We start from the raw sequence: 12,180 nt of genomic DNA, 5'->3' as shown, positions 1-12,180 counted from the left end.
GCTCTGCTGTACAGCAAAGTGAATCAGCCATACGTATATATATCCCCTCTCTTTTTGATTTACTTCCCATTTAAGTCACCACAGAGCACCGAGTACAGTTTCCTGTGCTATACAGTAGGTTCTCATTAGTTATCTATTTTATACATAGTAGTGTATATATGTCAATCCCAATCTCCCAATTCATCCCACCCCTCCGTCCCCCTTGGTTACCATACATTTGTTCTCCACATCTGTGTCCCTATTTCTGCTTTGCAACTAAGATCATCTGTACCATTTTTCTAGATTCCACATATATGCATTATTATACGATATTTGTTTTTCTCTTTCTGACTTACTTCACTCTGTATGACAGCCTCTAGGTCCATCCACATCTCTGCAAATGACACAGTTTTGTTCCTTTTTATGGCTAATATTCCATTGTATATATTGTACCACATCTTCTTTATCCATTCCCTTGTTGATGGACATTTAGGTTGCTTCCATGTCCTGGCTATTGTAAATAGTGCTGCAATGAACATTAGGATTCATGGAGCTTTTTGAATTATGGTTTTCTCTGGGTATATGCCCAGCAGTGAGATTGCTGGGTCATATGGTCATTCTATTTTGAGGTGTTTTTTTTTTGTGGTACGCGGGCCTCTCAATGTTGTGGCCTCTCCCGTTGCGGAGCACAGGCTCCGGACACTCAGGCTCAGCGGCCATGGCTCACGGGCCCAGCCGCTCCGCGGCATGTGGGATCTTCCCGGACCGGGGCACGAACCCGTGTCCCCTGCATCGGCAGGAGGACTCTCAACCACTGCGCCACCAGGGAAGCCCTATTTTGAGTTTTTTAAGGAACCTCCATACTGTTCTCCACAGTGGCTGTATCAGTTTACATTCCCACCAACAGTGTAAGAGGATTCCCTTTTCTCCACACCCTCTCCAGCATTTATTGTTTGTAGCTTTTTTGATGATTATTTTTTTTAATTTAAATTTGCCATTATTCAAAAATGAGAATAGCTCATACATAAGTTAAAGTGTCTATTTGTGTGTGTATTTTTTCTTTAAAAAATCGTGAGTGGTTTCCAACACTTGATGGAACATGTCCTCTTCAGCTCAATATAGTCCCCCCTATTTTCTCTTGTCCCTTTGACATGGTACTGAGTGCCAATTGCCATATATCACCACACACACACCCTGAGATTCTTCTCATAGTCTAAAAGTATGAGAATCTAACATTTTAGCTATAATTTCAATAAAGCTGAAATGTTTATGATTGCATCCCATGTTCTGTTGAATTTCCATAAGGAATAAAATGATTGGTAAATAATTGATTCAGTATGGGCAGAGAATGAACAGGTGAAGTTAAGCCTTATTGTATATACTTTAACAGGGCAATGAGATACTCATTGACCAAAAAACAGTAAAGCAGTGATTTTAACTCTAAACTGCAACAGTGAAAATCAATAATTATTGCTAAAATGTCTTTTGATTTTTTTCTTTGATGGGACAGGGACTAAGAACATGTGAGAAATGTCTGAAACCGGATTTCCCAGACATAGGCATGGCTCTATTCTTCATCTCCTGCAGCTCTGCTCAAATACTATCAGTGGAGCCTTCTCTGACCAGCCTCTTTAAAATCACAACACTGTTTACTCCTCGGCAGTCTCTTGTTCCCTTCTCTGCTTTATTTTTCCTTCAAAGCAATTATCACCTTTTAAAATAGTACCATATGAAAAAAAATTTTTGTTGCTGTTTATTATTTGCCCCCCATTCTAGTCTTAACTAGAATGTAATTTCTATGAGGACACAAATTTACATTTGTTTGGTTCATTCCCATGACCTAGAAGAGTGCCTTAAATTTAGTAGGTCTTTAATCTGTATATTTTGAATGGATAGTAGTTAAATGAAGAATCACCATTTGTTGAATGGGTAAAGAGTGTGTACCGCCATTTTAACTGATAATCTAAACAAATATTTTCCAAAGCAGATGTTTCTAAGATTTGAGAGTTGTGAGCTACTTAAAAACAAATTAAGTCAGTTTTTTGCTTAGTTGTTTTTTATCATAGTACTTTTCATTGTTTAAGATGAAATAGAGGTTACTCAGGGGAGATTATGGAGGATTTTACTGCTCTTGTTATATTTTTTAACATGAAATTTTTCCTGAAGAACATTCATATTCATTTTTTGATTAGAAAAAAAAATCCATGAATATGTATTTTAGTGATTATCCTTAATGTTTGGAATTTGTGCTATCTGGAATAAGGACAAATCCTGAAGGCTGTTAACAAACGGGACATCCATTGTTACTAATTCAGTCATCTAGAATCTCAATATTTTTCATAATGGCATGCTTCCTTGCTATGTATTTACCAGGGCCAAAGAGTGAAATTGCTAAATTCAGAAAGCATCTAGGAAAATTCTGTATATATCCTAACCTATTATTATAAGCAGAAGTAAGCTAGTTGGAATGAAAAGGAAATGGCACACTTAAACTTTTATTCCTTTTTACTTAATTCAGAACTTTTGTTGTTTTTCTATCTAAGATAATTTTGGCATGCATTTATTTTATTTTATCTGTATGTAATGTTACTGAGAACAGTGCTTAAGGTTTGTTCTGATTTTGGGGGCTTTCTTTTACTATATTTTACGAAACCAATAGAATATTTAAGATAACACAATAATTAATACGAAGCCCCTTTAGAAGGGACACTAAGGTGATTTATAAACATTGTCTTAACAGTTGTATGAGATATATGTGGAGCAAATGGCTCATTTCTTCTATGTGCTGCATTTAAGTTGAATTTTTATCTCCATTCACCATATGGTATATTTTAGCTTTCTCATACATATTTTCTATGACCCACATCTCATTGAAGTAACTGGGGGAATTTGCAGAATGTGATAATGTAGGCATAGAATCTTCACAAATAGATGGCAGGAAGCAGAAAAGAAAAGAGCTTGGATCTCTCAGTTGTTAGATAAATGTGTTTAGTTCTGAATATAGTAGTAAAAGCTTGAGGAAGATACTGTTGTATTTATGGCTTTTTTTTATTATGGATATAGAACAATGAAGAACTCTGGCTTTGAAGTCATAAAAGTCAATCACAATTTCGTATCATTATAATGTTGGGCTTAATTTCTCTAAGCCTCAGTTTCACCATTTATGTTATACATTTATAATACTTACTTGTTTGTCTGTTTATAAGGTCCATATCTTTAGTCTTCCCAAACCATATGAATTAGGCACTGACTCTGACTTTATGGTATTGATCAGGGAGGTCTAGTGACCTAAGACCTCATAACTAATAACTGGTAGAGTCTGGGTAAGCCTGAGACAGCTTCAAATACTGCTTTCTTCTCATTATGGCCCATAGGAATTATTAGCCTTATAGGACCTGTGGCATCCAAGAGATAGAAAAATAAAGAGTTGGAATTAATGAGAGACCAAGAGACAATGAAAATAAGTGGGAGAGCAAATGAGAGAGAAGGGATAGGTCAGTCACGGTTTAAAGAGTTTTCTTTTATTACAATTTTTTTTCATTGAGAAGTAATTGACATATAACAATGTATTAGTTTCAGGTATACAACGTGATTCAATATTTGTATATATTGTGAAATGATCACCACAGTAAGTATAGTTAACATCCATCACCACACATACAGATATTTTTTTTTCCCTTGTGATGAGAACTTTTAAGATCTATGCTCTTAACAACTTTCAAATGTACAATACAGCACTATTAACTATAATCACCATGTTGGACATTACATTCCCCAGGACTTATTTTATAACTGGAAGTCTGTGGCTTTTGAACACCTTCTCCCATTTCACCCACCTCCTACCTCTGACAACAACCCATCTGTGTTCTCCATATCTATGAGCTCCATTTTTTTTTGTTTGTTTTTTGGTTTGATTTTTAGATTCCATATATAAGTGAAATCATGTGGTGTTTGTCTTTTTCCATCCTACTTCACTTAGCAAAATGCCCTGAAGTTGCATCCATGGTGTTGCAAATGGCAAGATTTCCTTCTTTTTTTATGGCTGTGTAATAGTCTATTGTGTGTATTCCATTCCACACACCCCCACACACACACCACAACTTCTTTATCCATTTATCCATTGGCTGCTTCTGTGTGTTGGCTATTGTAAATAATGCTGCAATGAACATGGGGTATAGATATCTTTTCAAGTTAGTGTTTTCATTTTTTTGAGATAAATACACAGAAGTAGAATTGTTGGATCAAGGGTAATTCTAGTTTTAATTTTTTTAGGAACTTACATACTGTTTTCCATAATGATTGCACCAGTTTACGTTCCCACCAACAGTGAACAAGGGTTCTATTTTCTCTATATCCTCGTCAACACTTGTTATTTCTTGTCATTTTGATAGTAGTTATTCTAACGATCATGAGATGGTATTTCATTGTGGTTTTGATTGGCATTTCCCTGATAAACAGTGATGTTGAATACCTTTTCATGTATCTGTTAGCCATCTATATGTCCTCTTATATGTCTTTTCAGTTCCTCTGCTCATTTTTAAATTGGGTTGTTTGTTTTTCTGTTGAGTTGTATGAGTTCTTTATATATTTTGGGTATTAAACCCTTATCAGATATATGATTTGCAAATATTTTCTCCCATTTGATAAGTTATCTTTCCATTTTGTTGATGATTTCCTTTGCTGTGCAGAAGCTTTTTAGTTTGGTGTAGTCCCACTTGTTTATTTTTGGCTTTTGTTGCTTTTACTTTGGAGTCTAAAGATAGTTTATTGATTTGAGTAAAAATGCAGTAAATTCCAATCATGAAAGTGGAACTGTCATATTCACATTTTACTTATCCAAATTCAGCTACATGTGCTCAGTATAAGAAAATCATCTATAATCACCTATTACAGAATGAACTTTATATGTTAGTTACTTTATTTGGTGTCCACCAAAAAACCAAAAGCCAAAAACAAAACCAATTCAATGCCATGTTGTAGAGACAGAATGCACAAAATCACAGAGTGTAGTTTATGGTTACTTAATGGGCTATTAAGCAGAATTTTTACAACATGCAGTTTTCTCCTTATGCACTTATTTTAAAACATAACCCATGTTAGAGATGATTTTACTGTGGTGTTAATATAAATGGTTTTCTATGAGTTATATTTTTGCATAATTACTATAATTCATAGATTTGTACCAACCCTTTACATACTGCAAAAGGATTTAAGTAGGGCTTCCCTGGTGGCGCAGTGGTTGAGAGTCCGCCTGCCGATGCAGGGGACGCGGGTTCGTGCCCTGTTCCGGGAAAATCCCACATGCCGCGGAGCGGCTGGGCCCGTGAGCCATGGCCACTGAGCCTGAGCGTCCGGAGCCTGTGCTCCGCAACGGGACAGGCCACAACAGTGAGAGGCCCACATACCGCAAAAAAAAAGATTAAGTAGTATAGAACTGGATATTTTTTTTTATGGTGATATGCTTATATGTCTATTATTTCCTTGTTCATATTTATATAGCTTAGACTGTATTCATATTTTATATTCATGTGCATATAGAGACACTGTTTTCAGTGGTAGTTACTGCTCCCCCAACCCCAGAAACTGCAATGTACCTGAAATATGCATTCAACATTTCTAATGAAAACAATAACACAATACAAGCTTAAAAGTGAATTGCCCTGGATTACTCATAAAGCAGAAAAACTTATGCATAGAAATGCTTTGAAAGCCTTGGAAGAAATGTGCAATCAAAATGCAAATATGTTTTCACTTAAAAAGAAAAAAATTTCTCTCTGGAAACTGGTTTACATAGGATTTGGAGTTAACATTCCAGTTTTTCATCTGATTGAAACCGTTGGCGATTTTATTTACCAATATTCTTTGGACTTAGTACCATCTGCTGTTCATTGTTGGGGCATGCAAAGTTCCTGGGATTATATATCCTCCAGCAGATTTCTTTGTTATTGTCCATTTTTGTAGGCTGTTGGTTCAGCTTTTCTTGGTAGCTCCAGTATTCTTTTTGCTAAAATCTGTGTTTGGGTGTAGTTCTTCCATGACCTGAATTACACGTTACTAATTTCTAGAAATAACAAAGCATATGTAAATTGTCATATCTTAAATTATTCTGACGTTATTAACTACATTTAACTTTTTTGCTTTTGATAACTAGATTCATTTCCCTTCCTCTCATTTTTGCTTCTTCCTTGGACTAAAATCATTTAACTTAGGTGGTTACCTAAGGTATTGTTAAGCAGTACTTTACTCCATTAGCCCATTAAATAAAGTCCTTCCTGATCTGTTGCTTATTGTAATGTGTTGATTGTGTCTCCTCTGCTACCGCTCAAAAAAGGCAAACTGGAATCTTAACTCCCAATGTCTCAGAATGTGACCTTATTTGGAGATAGGGTCTTTACATGGGCAATCAAATCTCCAGAGGCTAGGAGAAAGGCCTGAAACAGATTTTTCCTTAGTGCCTGGAAAGGGAGCATGGCCCTGCTTGATCTACTTGATCACAGATTTCTGGCCTCCAAAACAGTGAGAATAAATTTCTGTTACTCAGTAAGTAGTGCTTTACTATGGCAGACCTAGTAAACTAATATTTACTAATCTTGTTGCCCATTCTATTACTTCATGTCCTCTCCTATGTTCCCAAACTTTCCCAATTCTTTGCTTTTTTCTGTTGCTATTCATCATGGGCTATCCTTCTCTCATATCAATATATTCAAATTTTACCTTTTAAGGTCCTGTTTCTCAAATGCCAGATTGTTTATGAAAATTTCATAAACAATAAACTTCTCATAAAATTAGGTGTGTTTTCTCCCTGATGTCCTGTTGCAAGATCCTTTGCTTAATCCCAAAGGGCTAGCTAGAGATTCTTTCTATCACCATAGTAGATATCCAGGGCCAATGTATTCTGGGAAAGTTTGTGAAATGAGTTATTGGAAGAAGACATGAGATATTCACGTGGAAACTGATATATACAGGTGCAGGTGGTAAGAAGTCCACATTTATGGTGAAATGAGTGGGAAAGTTCTCCATATCTAAACCAAGCTCAATTTCTGGATATTACCCCAGAGGCCCTAGGAAAGTTTCTTCTTTATTCCGCTTATCCTGGCTCTGCCCAGGTAGCAAAACCAATGCAAAAATGTTCTCCTATGTTTTATCCTAGTTCACTTTCTTTTAATACTTAGCCTTTAATATGAAATTTATTTGGGGGTGCAGTGTGATCTAATTTTCTACAAGTCAAGTTTTTCCAACTCCACTCAAATAGAATGACCCAATTCTATTTTATTGTGCAGTGATTCTTCTGTTGATTGATTTTGGGGTTAAGTTTATATTACTTTAATTATTGTAGCTCCATAATAAATTTGAATTTTATACAAGGCACATCCCTTTAATATTTTTGTTTGTTTGTAAAACACATATTAACTAGATGTTTGTTACTCCAGATAAATTTCAATATATTTTTATCTCTGAGTGTAACCTAAAAATGTATTACAAAAAAATATCATCTTTATAGTAATTAGCATTATCATTTAATGTGAATTTTTATTCTTTAGCAAAATTTTGTAATTTTGTATACACCTAATATGTTTCTTATTGAGGTCATTTATAGTTACCTTTATTTTCTTATTTTCCTCCCATTAAATTAGAAGAATGATTATTCACTTGTGAATATTACATTTTTATTCAGATTCTTTACTCAAGTAATATTTCAATTCTAGTAAACTTTCAGCCAATTCTCTTGAGTTTCTAAGTAGAGAACTGTTGAAATAAAAGTAGCTTTTCTCACTTTTATATTTTGTTACATCTATGTTTTCTGACTTCTTATTGTAATTCACTAGAACATTAAAAAAGGAAATAAGGATCAGAATAGGAATCCTTACTAATTCCTATTTGAATGGAAAGTTATTTTAACTGTTGTATTTATTAAGCACCAGTAAGTGTGAGATTTTTATCAATTGTCTTTTTCAGTGTTTCATGAGATGACTATGAAGTCATTTTTCTTTCAAGTTCTTTTGGCTTTCACATTTGGGTCAATTTTAGTAATTTATATTAGCAAATCAGTTTTTCTATTCTCGCTATAATTTCTAATTTTAATCATGTTTTCTTTCTCCTTAATTGAATAGAAATTTGTTTCTAGATATGTTTCTATATATCTAAAATTCTGTAAATAAATATTTATATATATTTACTATTTCTGTTACTTAATAGATTTATGTTTTTATCCTTATACTTTTTTCTTTCTGAATTCTATGCATTCTTCATTATTATTTATTTTAAGACTTTTTTCCATTGAGATATAATTCACATATAACAATGTATTAATTTCAGTACAACAAAATGATCTATATTTGTATATATTGCAAAATGATCAACACAATAAGTCCAGATAACATGCATCATCATAGTTATAATTTTTTCTTTGTGACAAAAACTTTTAAGATCTACTCTTAGCAACTTTCATATATACATTATTATGAACTATAGTCATCATACTGTACATTACATACTCATGACTTATTTATTTTATAACTGAAGTTTGTATGCTTTGGCCACCTCCCATTTTGTCCACCCTCCCAACCTCTGGCACCACCAATCTTTTCTCTGTATCTGTGAGTTCCAATTTTATTTGTTTGTTTTTTAGATTCCACATATAAGTGAGATCATATGGTATTTGTATTTTTTCTCACTTATTTCACTTAACACAATGCCCTCAAAGTCCATCCATGTTGTCACAAATAGCAAGATTTCCTTCTTTTCTATAGCTGAATAATATTCCATTGTATATACATACACGACCTCCTTATCCATTCATCTATCATTGGACACTTAGGTTACTTCCATGATTGGCTATTGTAAATAATGCTGCAATGAACATGGAGGAACAGAAATCTTTTCCAGTTAATATTTCTGTTCCTTTCAGTTAAGTATTCAGAAGTGGATCATATGGTAATTCTATTTTCAATTTTTGAGGAAAGTCCATACTGTTTTCCACAGTAGCTACACCAATTTACATTCCCACCAACAGTGCACAAGTGTTCCCCTTTCTCTGCATCCTTGCCAACACTTGTTATTTCTCATCTTTTCAATAATAGCCATTCTAACAGGTACAAGATACTAACTCATTGTGGTTTTGATTTGCATTTCTCTAATGATTAACAATGTTGAATACCTTTTCATGTACCTGTTGGCCTTCTGTATATCTTCTTTGGAGAAATGTCTTAATTATATCCTCTACCCATTTTTAAATCATTTTCTAGTGTTTTTTTGTTTTGTTTTGTTTTACTATTGAGTTGAATGAGTTTTTTAAAATACATTTTAGATATTAACCTGTTATCAAATATATGATTTGCAAATATTTTTCTCCCTTTCAGTAGGTTGCCTTTTCACTTAGTTCATGGTTTCTTTTGCTGTGTAGAAGCTTTTTAATTTGATGTAGCCCCACTTGTTGTTGTTGTTTGCTTTTGTTGCCTTTGCTTTTGGTGTCAAATGCAAAAAGTTGTTGCCAAAACCAAAGTCAAATAGCTCATCACCTATGTTTTCTTCTAGTTTTATGGTTTCAGGTCTTTGTTCAAGTCTTTAATCCATTTTGAGCTAGTTTTTGTGTGTGGTGTAAGATAATGGTCTAGTTCCATTCTTTTGTGTGTGACTGTCCAGTTTCCCAACAACATTTATTGAAGAAACTGTCATTTTACCATTGTATATTCTTGGTTATTTTGTCATAAATTAATTCGTTATTATGAGTTATGTGAGTTTATTTCTGGGCTCTCTATTCAGTTCCATTGATCTATGTGTCTGTATAAAGGCAATACCATACTGTTTTGATTACTATAGCTCTGTAATATAGTTTGAAATCAGGACGTGTGATGCCCCCAGCTTTGTTCTTCTTTCTCAAGATTGTTTTTGCTAATCAGGGTCTTTGTGGTTCCATACAAATTTTAGGTTGGTTTGTTCTATTTTTGTGAAAATGTCATTGGAGTTTTGATGGGAATTGCATTGAATCTGTAGATTAATTGAGCAATATGAAGGTTTTAACAGTATTAATTCTTCTAATCCATTAGCATGAAATATCCTTTTGTTTCTCTTCTTCAATTTCTTTCATCAAGGTCTTAAAGTTTTCTGTGTACAGGTCTGTCACCATCTTGGTTACATTTCTTCCTAGGTATTTTGGGGGTTCTTTGGATGCAATTGTAAATGGGATTGTTTTCTTAATTTCTCTTTTTCATAGTTTGTTATTAGTATAGAGAAGTACAACAGGTTTTTGTATCCAGCAACTTTACTGAATTCATTTATTCTAATATAGTGTTTTTGGTAGAGTCTTTAGGATTTTTATATATCATCTGCAAATAGTGACAGTTTTACTTCTTCATTTTCAATTGGGATACCTTTTATTTCACTTATTTATTTATCTAATTGCTCTGTCTAGGACTTCCAGTACTATTTTTTTGTTTTTTTTTTATGAATTTATTTATATTTGGCCGTTTTGGGTCTTTGTCGTTTTGCGTGGGCTTTCTCTAGTTGCAGCAAGTGGGGACTACTCTTTACGGTGCATGGGCTTCTCATTGCGGTGGCTTCTCTTGTTGCAGAGCACGGGCTCTAGGTGCATGGGCTTCAGTAGTTGTGGCACGCAGCCTCAGTAGTTGTAGCTTGTGGGCTCTAGAGCACAGGCTCAGTAGTTGTGGTGCACGGGCTTAGTTGCTCCATGGCACGTGGGATCTTCCCAGGTCAGGGCTCGAACCTGTGTCCCCTGCATTGGCAGATGGATTCTTAACCACTGCACCACCAGGGAAGTCCCCAATACTATGTTGAATAAGTGGCAAGAGTGGGCATCCCTGTCTCATTCCTGATCTTAGAGGAAAAGCTTTCAGCTTTTCACCATGGAGTATGTTAGCTGTGGGCTTGTTGTATACGGCTTTATTATGTTGAGGTGTGCTACCTCTATACCCACTTAGTTGAGAGCTATTATTATAAATGGATGTTGAATTTTGTCAAATACTTTTTCTGCATCTATTAGACAAGCATATGATTTTTATCCTTCATTTGTTAAAGTGGTATATATCGCATTAACTGATTTGCAGATGTTGAACCATCCTTGTATCCTTTGAATAAATCCCACTTGATCATGGTGTAGGATGCTTTTAACATGTTGTTCAATTCAGTTTGTTAATACTTTGTTGAGGAGTTTTGCATCTATTTTCATCAGGGATATTGGTCTGTAATTTTCTTGTGGCATCCTTGTCTGGTTTTGGTATCAGGGTAACATTGGCTTTGTAAAATGAGTTTCAAAGGGTTCCCTCCTCTTCTGTTGAGAAAGGCTGGTAATAATTCTTCTTTAAATGTTTGGTAGAATTCACCAGTAAAGCCATCTGCTCCTGGACTTTTGTTTGTTGGGTGCTTTTTATTACTGATTCAGTCTCCTTAGTAGTAATAAATGTGTTCAGATTTTCTATTTCTACATGCTTCAGTCAGTGGATTGTGTGTTTCTAGGAATTTATCCATTTCTTCTACTTTGTCCAATTTGTTGGTATACAGTTGTTCATAGTAGTCTTTTATGATCCTTTGTATCAGTTGCAACATCTCCTATTTCATTTCTGATTTTATTTATTTGAGTCCTTTCTTTTTTCCTTGGGGCGTTTAGCTGAAGTTTTTTCAGTTTTGTTTAACTTTTCAAAAAATCAGCTAATAGCACTGCTTCTTTTTTTTCTAGTCTCTATTATTTCATATATATCCTTTCTGAACTTTGTTATTTCCTTTCTTCTACAGGCATACCTCAGGAGATTTTGTGACTTTGGTTCCAGATCACTGCAATAAAGAGAATATCACAATAAAGTGAGTCACATGGATTTTGGGGTTTCCCAGGGCATATGGAAGTTATGTTTACACTCTATCTTAGTCTATTAAGTGTGCAATAGAATTATGTCTTAAAAAACAAAGTATATATCTTAATTAAAAAATACTTTATTGCTAAAAAATGCTAAACATCATCTGAGCCTTCAGCAGGTTATAATCTTTTGCTGGTGGGGATTTAAAATATTGTGAGAATTACCAAAATCTGACACAGAAACACAAAGTGAACAAATGCTTTTGGAAAAATGGCACAGATAGATTTGTTTAGTGCAACATTGCCACAAACCTTTAATTTGTAAAAAAATGCAATATCCATGAAGTTCAATAAAGTGAAGCTCAATAAAATGAGCTGTGCCTGTACTACCTTTG

This window comes from Delphinapterus leucas, chromosome 17, assembly GCF_059928025.1.
Source record: "Delphinapterus leucas isolate spDelLeu-1000000601 "Yukka" chromosome 17, BTC_Dleu_Yukka2, whole genome shotgun sequence".
In the NCBI taxonomy this organism is placed as follows: Eukaryota; Metazoa; Chordata; class Mammalia; order Artiodactyla; family Monodontidae; genus Delphinapterus; species Delphinapterus leucas.
This window is presented reverse-complemented; position numbering follows the sequence as displayed.